Source organism: Elephantulus edwardii, unplaced genomic scaffold, assembly GCF_000299155.1.
Source record: "Elephantulus edwardii isolate Elephantulus edwardi_28Jun2011 unplaced genomic scaffold, EleEdw1.0 scaffold00009, whole genome shotgun sequence".
Lineage (NCBI taxonomy): Eukaryota > Metazoa > Chordata > Mammalia > Macroscelidea > Macroscelididae > Elephantulus > Elephantulus edwardii.
Window position 1 is genome coordinate 10,376,037 of NW_006399759.1, and position 14,096 is coordinate 10,390,132.

Here is a 14,096-nt window from a genome sequence, read left to right on the forward strand (position 1 = left end):
TCTGGCCAAGAGATTGGAAAAAGTCCATATTTGTTCTCATTCCCAAGAAAGGTGATTCAACAGAGTGTGAAAACTTTCAAGCAATATCATTAAAATCCCATGCAAGCAAAAGACCACTGAAGATCACCGGTTAGAACAATGCATAGGTAGGGAACTTCCAGAAGTACAAGCAGGATTTAGAAGAGGCCATGTCACCAGGAACATAATTGTTGGTGTCAAATAGATCCTGGCTGAAAATAAAGAACACCAGAAGAATGTTTATTTATGTTTTGTTGATTATGTAAAGACATTTGATTATATGGATCATAACAAGTTGTGGTTGATATTTAGAAGAATGGGAACATCAGAGCACTTAATTGTGCTCATGTGAAACCTATACCTAGACAAAGAGGCTGTTGTGCAAAAAGAGCAAGGGAATGCTACATCGTTTAAAATTAAAAAGGGAGTGCATCATGGCTGTATTTTCTCTTCATACCTCTTCAATCTGTATGCTGAGGAAATTATTCAGGAAGTTGGACTCTATGAAGAGGAATGTGGCATCTGGATTGGAGAGAGACTCATCAATAACCTGCGTTATGCAGATGACATAACCTTGCTTCCTGAAAGTGAGGAGGACTTGACGCACTTGTTGCAGAAAATATAAAAACACAGCCTTCAATATGGATTGAATCTCAATGTCAAGGAAACAAAAACTCTTACCCCTGGACCAATAGGTAGCCTCGTTATAGTTGGAAAAATATTGAAACTGTCAACAACTTCATCTTACTTGGATCTATACCACCCTTGGGACTCACAGTCAAGGAATCAGGGGAACTATTACACTGGAAAAGTCTGCAGTTAGAGACCTCTCCAAATTATTGAGGAGTGATGATGTCAGTTTGAGGACTAGGATGTGTCTGCTTGAGGTCTTTCTGATCATTTGAGAGCTGGCCATTGAATAAGGATGACAGACAAAGAATTAATGCCTTTGAACTGTGATGTGAGAGGAGAGCACTGAGCATCCCATGGACTGCCAAAAAAAATTCAAACAAATATGTCTTGGAGAGGGGCAGCCAGAGTGTTCTTGGAGGCAAAAATGATGAAGCTTCACCTCACATACTTCTGACATGTTGCTAGGATGGGCTATTTCTTGGGAAGGGGCATAATGCTAGGAAAGGAAAGGATTGGTGAAGGAGAAGAAGACCCTCGATCAAGCTGATTAACACAGTGATTGCCACAATGGGCTCTAACGTGTCAGGAAGTGTGAGGATGGCACAGGACAAAGTTCAGATCTGTTGTTCATAGGGTCGTTATGGTTCATACACGACTCAATAGTACTTAACAACAATAACAATATAGTGAAACAAGGCTTAGACACAATCTTGACTCACAGCTTTCATGATTTTAAGCCACAAATTCTTCTCTTGTTCTGTTTGAACAATTGCCTTTTAGTCTATGTACAGCCTCTGCATGCACAATCCTGTTCTCTGTAATATTATCCATAATTTGTTATGGTCCACATAATTGAATGTCTTTATATAATCAATAAAACACAAATAATCCTCTTTCTGGCATTCATTCTCTGATTTCAGTCAATATTTATCTGCTATCAGCTGTGATAGCCCTTATTCCATGGCCTCTTCTGAATCCAACTTGAATTTCTGATAGCTCTCTTTTGATGTTACTACTGTAACCATTTTCTTGTCATCAGATTTTCTTCGCATGTGGTATTAATCAGATTGTTTGGTACTTTCTACATTCTACTGAACCATTTTTATTTGAATGGGTACAAATGTAGATTTCTTCTAATGAGTTTGTCCAATATCTTTAAAATTTCTTAGCATAGAAAAGGACTTCCAACATTGCACCTGCTTATTGAAACATCTCAGTTGGTATGCTGTCAATTCCCAAGGTCTTTAACCTCCCCTCAATGCCGTCACTGCAGCTTGAATTTCTACCTTCGTTCAATGTCATTGGTTCTTGTCATAGTCTACTTTCTGAAATGGCTGTTGTTGTTTTTGTGTTTACTGTTGAGTCGACTATGATTTGTAGTTACCCTATGAGCAATGGCTCTGAACCTTGCCCTATCCTGAGCCAAACTCACGTCTCTGACACACCTGATCTGACATTGCCACAGTCATTATGTCAATCCATCTCATCCAGGATCTTCTTCACTTGCTTTGATCCTTCACCCTCCCAAGAAGCAAAATGCCTCCTCCAAGGACTGGTCCTTCCTGGCAACATGCTTATTGGTAATGAATATCTGGACAACACAAATGTATTGAACACAAATGGAATTCAAATTCACCAGTTGCACCATAGGAGAAAAATGAACAATTTCTTCCTGTTGGAGTAATTGCCTCTGAAAACTCACTGGAGGTTCAACTATGGGTCTATTCTGACTTGATGTTACATAACACCAAAAAATATGAAATAAGGTTGACCAACAACTAATTATTTTTGTTACACTTACTCTGGGTATTCCTTCCATCTTCTTTATGTTGCTACTGTTGTCTACTGCTGAGTTGGAACTAACTCGTAGCTGACCCTCAGTTGGTTTTCACATTGGATGGCATATGACAATAATCTTTCATCTTTTGTCCACATTCCAGTCACCACAAATTATCAATGCATCTTGTTTGTGTGTTTGATCAATTTCGGACTGCGGAAGTTGGTAATTTCAGATATCTTCAGTTTCTTCATCTTTAGTATTAGTGACTGTTGTTGATCTTGTGGAGTACTGTCAAGTCAGAACCAGTCCAGAGTTAACCCTCCAGTGGATTTTCAGAGGCAGTTTAATTGCACAGGAGAAAATTGTCCATCATCCTCTGGTGGAGCAGCTGGTGGATTCGAACTGCATTCCTTTGGGGTTGCAGTGTGGGCCACCACTGCTCCCCAATACTAGTCATTAGTGGATAAATTCTAATAATAGTCATAGTAACTGGTATTCGTGTATGCATATGTATATTATCTGATGACTGACAATGTTGCACTTCAGGATAAATCTTACATTGTTCTTTTTGTGATGAATGTGATGCTATTTTTCTTCAGTTTATTATTCCCAGCTCATATTTTGCCCAATTGCCAATAGCCAATATCAGTTAATATCACTTGAGTAATGTTTAGGATATTGCTCTTCATGCATTCCATTTCATTTTTGATGACTTCTAATTTTTCTAGATTTGTATCTCACACACTTCAAATTCTGATTTTTTTGATGGGTGTTCACTACCTTCTCCCACCACCACGATTTTGAGTCATGTAACATAAACAAATGAAACAATAGGTATGAATTCTGTCAAGTATTCTCACCTGAAAAACAGCATCTCTAATCAAAGCATATTCAAATGTTTAAAACTAAGAACAAGAAGACTAGAATCAGTTGCAGTTAATGTATTTCAAATAAGGGAAACTCCACGTGTGTCAGAGAAAAAACTGTGCTTGTAACAACTTGAAGCCAGTGATCACTGTTTACCTGGTGCCAGCTCATTACAGATGATTTAATTATACCTGCATGATCATTTTTCACAAGTAAGAAGGAATAATGAGTCACTCTTTCATATCCACCTCCTCATCCTGAACCTCCTCTCTTAAAAGAGTCCTATAAATTTATTTAGCTCAACAAATCATGTGAACCTTTCTTAGTTTATAATCTGTCTCCCACAACATTTTGAACCAAGTAACATACTTACTTTCTGTCATGTGAAACATAAGATATTTTCTCTTCTAAGAATCAAATCCCTATGCACATCCAAAAACTTCTCCAACAGGGTAAAAAGGGAAGCCACAGACTGGGAAAAAGTATTTGGTAATGACATGTCAGATAAGGGACTTATATCCAGTATTTATAAAATACTTGAGCACCACAACAAGATGAAGGTAAATAATCCGATAGAAAAATGGGCACAGGGTACGAACAGACACTTCACCAAAGAAGACATTCAGATGGCCAACAAGCACATGAAGAAATGTTCAAAATCCCTAGCTCTAAGAGAGATGCAAATCAAAACAACTATGAGATATCATCTCACCCCAGTCAGAATAGCAAAATTTAACAGAACAGCAAGCAACAAATGCTGGCAAGCTTGTGGAGAAACTGGAACCCTTATTCACTGTTGGTGGGAGTGTAAAATGGTGCAACCACTGTGGAAGGCGGTATGGCGCTTTCTCAAAAAGTTGCAAATAGAGATACAATTTGACCCAGCAATTCCACTGCTGGGAATAGACCCCAAAGAGACTATAACTGGCATCCAAGCAGAGATGTGCACACCCATGTTTATCGCAGCTTTGTTCACAATAGCAAGGAGTTAGAAACAACCTAAGTGCCCATCAACAAATGAATGGATAGAGAAGCTGTAGTATATTCACACAATGGAATCCTATGATACATTGAAAAACAAGGAACTCATGCAATATTATTCAAAATGGGTGACTCTGGAGGACATTATGTTTAGTGAAGTATCTCAGTCACAAAAGGACAGATACTGCATCGTGCCACTGTTGTAAAACAGGACTGACCTCGGGGTTGTGGGAAGACTGAGAAAGATGGATTCAATAATGTATACTGCACTGAAACAGAGGAGGGAGAAAACTGTTTAAAAGGGATATGTGATTAGGTATTTTTGTCATGACAAGAGTCCAGAGCGAAGGCTGCATAATGGAGTGGAAGTGGGGAGAGGGATTGTGAAACAATGAAACAATTTTTATTTTACTTTTCCAAGAGGGTAGTATACGAGGAGGGGGAGGGTTGGGAGGGAAGAAAAGTGCAACAGTGAATGAATGGAAATCCAAACTTTCTGTAAATTTTCATTGAAATTAATAATAATTTTTAAAAAATTATTTTCTTAGATGCTAATGTTTTTCTTTTATATCCTGAGATATAAATATCCTTGTTGAGCATCATGTGTGCAATGCAAGTATAAGATCCTTTATAAATATATACATATATAGATGTATAAATATACAAATGTACTGTTTGTTTTGGGTTTTTTTTTTCCACTAACTTTGTCTTTCATATGATCATAGGACTCTTTCTTCACATAGTGATGTTGTAACCAAAACTACCACAAGTAGGTGTCTTAAAAAAGAGAGAGAATTTATTGTTTCATAGTTTTGGAGGCCAGTTTAACAGGACAGCAAGTAATAAAAGTTGGAGATGCTGTGGTGAGATAGGAACCCTTATACACTGTTGTTGGAACTGTAAAATGGTACAACCGCTCTGGAAGGCAATTTGGCATTTCCTCAGAAAGCTGAACATAGAAATTCCATATGACCCAGCTATTTCACTGCTTGGAATATACCCTGAGAAAATGAGAACTGAGGCACCAACAGAGACTTGTACACCAATATTCATAGCAGTATTATTCACCGTCACACGAACATGGAAACAGCCCAAATGTCCAACCACAGTCAAACGGATTGAGACATTTTGGTACATTCTCATGATAGAATACTATGCAGCGGAAACTGCACTGCAATCCCAGAGGTGAGCGGTTCAAATCCACCAGATGCTTTGCTGAAGAAGGAGGAACAATTGCCTCCTGTACCAGTCAGATCCAATTTGACTGTACACACATTAAATAAATAAATAAATAAATACATACATAAATACATAAATAAATAAATAGAATACTATGCAGCATGCAGGAGCAATGATTTTGCTACCTAGCTTGGGAGGGACTGGAGAGCATTCTGATGAGTGGATTAACTCAGTCCCGGGAGGACAAATATTGTATATGACCATTATTGCAGAATGTGTATGAGGATCCAAGGGGGGAGAGGGTCGGTGCATAGGGGTGAGGATGGGTTGAGGCTGGGAGGTGTTTAATCATAGAGTCACACAATTTGATGGGTGGAGGCAGAGATGGGTAAAAGAAATGGGAAAGATTCGGTGTAAAAACAATGTATACAAATTTTGTAAGTAAGCCAGTATAAATGAAAATTTTATTTGAATAAAAAAGTAAGAAGGGGTGGAGGAAAGAAGAAGGAATTTATTACCTCATAGTTTTGGAGGCCAGAGGTCCAAATCAGGGCATTGGTGATAAGGAGAGTCCTTTGCCAGTAGCCCCAGGAGTTCTTTAATATTCTGTATTTTCCTTGTGTGTGTATTTGTGTATATTCCTCTGTTTTTACAAGACACCACACAGATGTGATTAGGTTTAGAATCTACCCTACACTGGTGTGACTTTATTAACATATCAAAAGGTGACCTAGCAGTAAAGAGCTGTGCTGCTCTGTTCTACCAGCTTTCCTCTCAAATGATGCACTGCCTCTGAAAACCCACTGGAGGGTGGGCTAGCTATGAGTCAATTCCAGCTTGATGGTACTCTACAACAACATGCCCAAGCAGGGTCATATTTTGTTTACAGATTATAAATCAGAATTTTGACAAACATTCTTAGGTAATACAAATCAAGCCATGATGTTCTTACATGTTTTTTAGTCAGAACCAACTCTTAGCTGATCCTCTAGTGGGTTTACAAAGGCTGTAAAATGCACAGGAGGAGACTGGCCATCTTTTTCTCATAGAGCAGCTGATGGATTCAAACCATGTACTTTTGGATTGTCAGAGCATATTCTTCATTTTAGTATGATGCAATCATCTTGGAAATAAAATGATTAATTGCATTAGGTAAATCTGCTGTCAAGGACTTCTCCAGAGTACTGAGAAGCAGTGATGTCAGTCTAGAGACTAAGATGTGCCTGATCCAGGCCATGGTCTTTGCAATTACTTGCTATTATGCATCAGAGAGCTGAACAATGACTAGGAATGACAGAAGAATTTATGCCTTTGAGTTGTGGTGCTGGAGAAGAATCTTGAACTTATTATGAATAACCAAGAAAACAAATAAGTCTGTAGGTCTGTCTTGGAGAGTACAGTGTGTGTTGGGAGAGAGAGAGAGAGAGAGAGAGAGAGAGAGAGAGAGAGAGAGAGAGGAAGAAGATACATGAGAGAGAGAAGGTCTGTTCTTGCAGAGGGTGAAACCAAGTTTCTCCTTGGAGGCTAGGATTTTGAAGCTTCATCTCACATACTTTGGGCATGTGGCCAGGAGGGACTGATTCTTGGAAGAGGACCTCATGCTTGGAAGGGTGGAGGGATCATGCATGAGAGGAAGACCCCAGATTAGATGGATCGATACAGTAACTAGGGCAATAGGAGTAGGTGTCAGAGTAAGTAAGACTGGCTCAGGACAGAGCAGGCTTCAGAGCTATTGTACATAGGGTTGCTATGAGTCAAAAGTGACTCAATGGCACATAACAACAGCAGCAATTTTAGGAAGAAAAAGCAATATACATTATAAATGCCCTTTTTTACCTTTCTATAAGCATGCAGGGAAGGGAAGGTTTCAGAGCTAAATTACACAAGGTTGTTATGAGCTGCAGGTTACTTGATGGCACATAACAACAACTTATGCCTACAATAAACTGAAAAGTATTTTGATGTCTTATTCAGAGAGTTAGGTTGCCTATATTATACATAAGTCTATTGGTATGTACCATAGTTGGAACTGACCCACAGCTGACCCTCTGGCAGATTTTCAGAGGCAGTTAATCACTCCAGAGATTGGCCCATTCTTCTCCTGCGAAGTAGCTGGTGGATTTGAACCCAGTGCCTGCAAGATTGCAGCGCAGCTTCTTGCCATTAGGCCATGAGAACTCCCTAATATATATTTTTTATATGTTGACTATATTATATATATGTATACACACACACACATATGATACAAAACTAAAATACCCCTCATTGCTGTTAAATCAGAACCAATTCATAGCTGATATAGCCTGCTATACTTTCTTGAATTTATGAATTCTTCATTAGGTAAGATCCATTTTGTTTAAGAAGGAAAATATGTTTGAAAGAACTTGATGTATTTTCTCCTTTCTTTGATGCAGAATTAATGATGATGTGTTGTTGTGTGTTGTTAAGTCAGAAACAAAACATCATCATCAGATATGACCCTCCAGAAGATTCTCAGAGGTTGGAAGTCACACAGGAAGGTATTTTACATCTCTCATCTGAGAAGCAGGTGATGAATTAAAACCATTTGCTGTTAGGTTAGTATCCCAACTCTTCACTCACTAGGCCATCAGAGCTCCCTAATGATGATTTGTTGCTATTGTTGTGTATTGTGGAATCAGAACCAACCTATAGCTGGCCCCGCAGCAGATTTCAGAGGCAATAAGTCACATGGGAGGAGACTGCTCATTTTGCTCCCTCAGACCAGCTGGTGGATTTAAACCATGTAGCGTTGGGTTGGCAGCACAATTCCTTACTACTGAGCCACCTGAGTTTAGTATGTGATTAAAGGAAATTGATCCCTAACACTTAATGATACTTCTGGAGTACTTCCACCATTTACTGGTCTCTTTCTAATGCATCTGTGATGGTAAATTAATTGATAATTAGTGTTTGGTTGTCTTTGTTTTGCTATATTTTTTAACTAAAATTTTCTTTCTTTGCCACGTTGTCAGCAGCTGCAGCATCAGCAGCAGCCATAGATGGCTATTAACTAGGAAGAAACTGAATTTGCACCACCTCTGCAAAAGAGTGAACTGAATTGGGAGTGATGTGGACCCGGAGTGACACAGACACAGAGACAGCCACCATGAGTGACCCTTCGGGAGTGATCCACTAGGAGTAATCCACTGACCTGCTGGAAGCAAGCAGGACAGCTGTAATTTGAGTGAGGTACTTTGTGAGGATCACTGCTATTTGGCTGGACCATGTGGGGCCCTTGAAGCTGAAGCAGAAGGGAATGAGACGACTGGAGCTTGAGTGAGGTGGCATACCCTGTTCTCAAGGGGAAATCGAAGGCTTCCTGGTTTTCCATTCAGGTCCTTGCACACACCCACCCTGTGTGCACCAGTACATGTGTCTGCCCTCTGTGTATTTGTGTGCATGCCCACCCTGCATGCATTTGTGTGCACCTGCCCTATGTGTGTTCATGCCCTGCATGCATCTCCACACTCTGTCTTGCATCTCCTCAAGTCCAGTTAATTAACTGCCTTTAGCCTAGAGCAACTTGACTGGCCTAGCTGCAATAATTGTGTGACAGAAGAGTCTACTTTCACAAGTCCTTTCTCTCCTGAGCTGAAGAAAATCTTCTCTTAGGTCAGAAGTTCAGAGAGACACACAGGAAGGGTAGATGCCTCATCTTCTTCTGGAGTTATGACTTCAGATCAAGAACCGGCTATCACTTCAGACATTTAAAAACTCTACCACAGCAATGTCACGTAAGAAGCAGGCTACCTTACTCCCTACACAACCGCAAACCAAGATGTCACGCCAAAAAAGTGAGGCAATATCAATGGATTTCCAGAAGTCAGAAATTCTGATGAAACTTTCTGACACAGAATTTAAACGAACAATGATTTAATATCTTCAATGGGTTAAAGACAAAAATGAGGAATTACAGGACACTGCAAGCATAAATCAGGAGGAGCTTAAAAAAATCCAAAACAATGCACAAAAATCTAATGAGGCTCTGGAAAAACAAGAAACCACAATCCAACATATGAGAACCAATTTTTCAGATGCTCTCAACATGATGGAGAGACACATGAACAGCGTTGAAGAGATGGAACAGAACCAGTGAAATAGAAGATAGAATTGTCACTGCTGATCAGCTAGAGAAAAAGCAGAATCAAAAATGAAGATAATCTAAGATTAATGTGTGACACCAGCAAAGAACATAATCCGAATCCCAAAACATGGCACCAAAAAAGTTGTGGAAGAATTATTAGAAGAATACTTTCCAGGCATAATGAAGAATGGGAGAATATACATTCAAGAAGCTGAGTAAACACCATATAGTATAGACCTCAAAATAAAAACACCAAGGCATATCATAGTCAAAATTGACAGAACCAAAGATAATGAGAGAATTCTGAAAGTAGTGAAGGAGAAACAAAGAGTAACCTATAAGGGAGAGCAGGTAAGATTAAGTGTCGATTTCTCAGAACAAGAAGACAGTGGCATGACATATATCGAACACTCAAAGAACACAACTGTAAACCAAGAATAACATACCCCAGAAAAATTATCCATCAAATATGAAAGAGAGAACAAGATATTCCAGAAAAACAGAACCTAAGGGAGTTTGTAAAAACAAGGCCAGCATTGCTGGAAACACTGAAATACATGCTTCTTACAGAGGTGTCACAGACAGCAGAATGGGCCAAAGTAATGAACAACAACACCAAAAACAACTCAATAAAATGATAGCAATAAAACTTTGCATTTCAATAATCATATTGAGTGTGAATGGTTTAAATGCACCACTGAAGAGAAAGAGAGTAGCAGATTGGATAAAAAGACAAAACCCATCAATATGCTACCTACAAGAGACACATCTGAAAAGTGAAGATGAAGAAAGATTAAAAATAAAGCATGGGAAAAAATATACCAAGCAAATGGAAACCAGAAAAAGCAGGAATAGCTATATTAATCTCTGATAAAATGAATTTTAATTTAAAAAAAAAACCATCACAAAGGACAACGAAGGACACTACATAATGATCAAAGGGTCAGTAGAACAAGAGGATATAGCAATAATAACTATCTATTATCTGAGAGACTGGGCTCTATGAGGAGAAGTGTGGCATCAGGATTGGTGGAAGATCTATTAACAATCTGTATTATGCAGATGACACAACCCTGCTTGCTGAAACTGAGGAGGACCTGAAATGCTTGCTGAAGAGGGTCAAGGACTGCAGCCTTCAATATGGATTGAGGCTCAATATCAAGAAGACAAAGATTCTCACCACTGGACCAATTGGGAGCATCAGGATGGATGGTGAAGAGATTGAGATTGTTAACAACTTTAGTCTGCTTGGCTCCACGGTCAACACCTCTATGAGGTGGATTGATTCAGTGACTGGGGTAATCGGGACGAGTGTGTCAGAGGCAGTGTGATTGGCACAGGATAGAGCAGGGTTTAGGGCTGTTGTACATAGGGTAGCTATGAGTTGCAAGCGACTCAACAGCACACAACAACAACAATGCACCAAATGATAGAGCTGCAAACATATAAAACAAATATCAACAAAACAGAAAACGGACATAGCAACACCACTATAGTAGTTGGAGACTTCAATACACCACTCTTGAGAAAAGAGAAAACTACCAGAAAGAAACTCAAAAAAGATGCTAAAGAATTAAACCACATAATAAACCAACTCAATCTCATAGGTATTTATAAGCTAATGCACCCCAAAAAAGTACAGTATACCCTCTTCTCCAATATGCATGGAACGTTCTCAAGGATAGATCACATTTTATGTCACAAGGCAAGCATTAGTAAATTCAAAAACATAGAAATAACATAAGGTATCTTCTCAGACCAAAATGCTACAAAATTAGAAATTAATAATAAGAGGATAAAGGAGAAAATAAGCATACATTTGGAAGCTTAACAACACCTTGCTTGAACTTGACTGGGTACTAGAAGAAATGAAAAACGAAATGAAAAAGTTTCTTGAAACAAATGAGAACAAAAACACCACTTACCAAACCCTCTGGGAAACAGCCAACCAGTAATCAGAGGTCAATTTATAGCAAAAAGCAAACACATCAAAAGGCAGGGGGGAAAAAAGGAAAATTGACTCTGTAATAACAATATCTTCAACAAATTAAAAAAGAATAGCAAGAAAACCCAACACCCTCTAAAAAACCCTGAAATTATAAAAATAAGGCCATAAATAAATGAAATAGAAAACAGAAAAGCAATTGAAACCATCAGCAAAACTAGGAGCTGGTCATTTGAAAATGTTAATAAAATCTACAAACAGCTAGTAAAACTAACAAAGAAAAAGAAAAGGCACAATCCAAATAAGGGGTGAAACCGCAATGTCACAACAGAATTGATTAAAATTAAAAGGTTAACCATAGAATATTATGAAAAATTATACTCAAATAAATATGAAAACCTAGAGGAAATGGATAGTCAGAAATTTATATCCTACCAAAACTGACACAAACCAAAATTGAACACCTGAACAGACATTACAAAAGAAGATATTGAAAAGGTAATAAAACAACTTCCAGCCAATAAAAGCCCTGGATGAGATGGTTTGACAAGTGAATTTTATAAAACATTCAGGGAAGAACTGTTATCAATTCTACATAAACTATTTCAGAAAATAGAAAAAGATGACCATGTCATCAAAGTGGCAGGATACAAGGTCAACTTATGAAAATCAATTTAATTTCTCTACAGTGACAAAGAGAATACAGAACTGGAGCTAAGAAAAACAATACCCATCACAATAGCTAATCATGAGATTAAATACTTGGGAGTAAATCTAACTAGAAACACAAAGGATCTATTAAAAGAAAATTATAAGACATTACCACAAGAAACAAAAAGAGACCTGGAGAAATGGAAGAATATACACTGCTCTTGGATAGGAAGACTCAATATTGTGAAAATGACAGTTCTACCAAAGGCAATCTACACGTTCAATGCAATCCCAATACAAATACCAATTTCATTCTTCAGCAAGATGGAAAAGGCAATTGCCAATTTCATTTGGAATGTAAAGAGACACCAAATAAGCAAAGCACTCCTCAAAAGGAGAAATAAGGTAGGGGCATCTCACTCCCTGATTTCAAATCCTACTACACTGCCATGGTGATCAAGACAATGTGGTACTGGTACAATTACAGGCACATAGATCAATGGAATTGAACTGAGAACCCAGAAATCAGCCCATCTACCTATGGTCAACTCATTTTTGATAAGGAGAGAAATCAGTTACTTGGGGAAATGACAGCCTTTTAAATAAATGGTGTTGGCAAAATTGGAAAATTATCTGCAGAAGACTCAAGTAAGATCCACACCTCACCCAATACACAAAAATCAATTCTAGGCGGATCATGGACCTAGGACTAAAACCAAGGATTATAAACTTCATTAAAGAAAAGCTTGAAAGAACTCTCAAAATCCTAACCAACAACATAAACAGTCTTCCAAGCATCCTGAAAAACCTAGAAGCAGGAGAAGATAAAATAGATGAATGGGTTCTTCTAAGAATCAAATTCCTATGCACATCCAAAAATTTCTCCAACAGGGTAAAAAGGGAAGCCACAAATGGGGAAAAAGTATTTGGTAATGACATGTCAGATAAGGGACTTATATCCAGTATTTATAAAATACTTGAGCACCACAACAAGATGAAGGTAAATAATCCGATAGAAAAATGTGCACAGGGTACGAACAGACACTTCACCAAAGAAGACATTCAGATGGCCAACAAGCACATGAAGAAATGTTCAAAATCCCTAGCTCTAAGAGAGATGCAAATCAAAACAACTATGAGATATCATCAAACCCCAGTAAGAATAGCAAAATTTAACAGAACAGTAAGCAACAAATGCTGGCGAAGTTGTGGAAAAACTGGAAGTCATACTCACTGTTGGTGGAAGTGTAAAATTCTGTAACCACTGTGGAAGGCAGTATGGCGTTTTCTCAAAAAGTTGCAAATAGAGATACGATTCGACCCAACAATTCCACTACTGGGAAAAGACGTCAAAGAGACCATAACTGACATCCAAGCATATATATGCACACCCATGTTTATCGTGGCTTTGTTCATAATAGCAAGGAGTTGGAAACAACCTAAGTGCACATCAACAAATGAGTGGATAGAGAAGCTGTGGTATATTCACACAATGGAATACTATGCTGCGTTCAAAAACACGGAACTCATGCAATATTATTCAAAATGGATGACCCTGGATGACATTATGCTGAATGAAATATTTCTGTCACAAAAGGACAAATATGGCATAGTGCCACTGTTGTAATATGGGACTGACATCAGGGTTAGGGGGAGACTGAGAGAGATGGGATAAATAATGTATACTTTATGAAACAGATGAGGTAGAAAACTGTTTTAAAGGGATATGTAATTAGGTATTATTGTTATGACAGGAGTCCAGAATGAAGGCTGCATAGTGGAGTGGACCTGGGGAGAGGGATTGTAAAACAATGAAAGAATTTTCCCTTTACTTTTGAAAGAAACGAGTGTACTGGGGGGGAGGGGTGGGCAGGGAGAAAAGTGCAACAATGAATGAATGGAAATCCAAAATCTCTGTATATTTTCATTAAAATTAA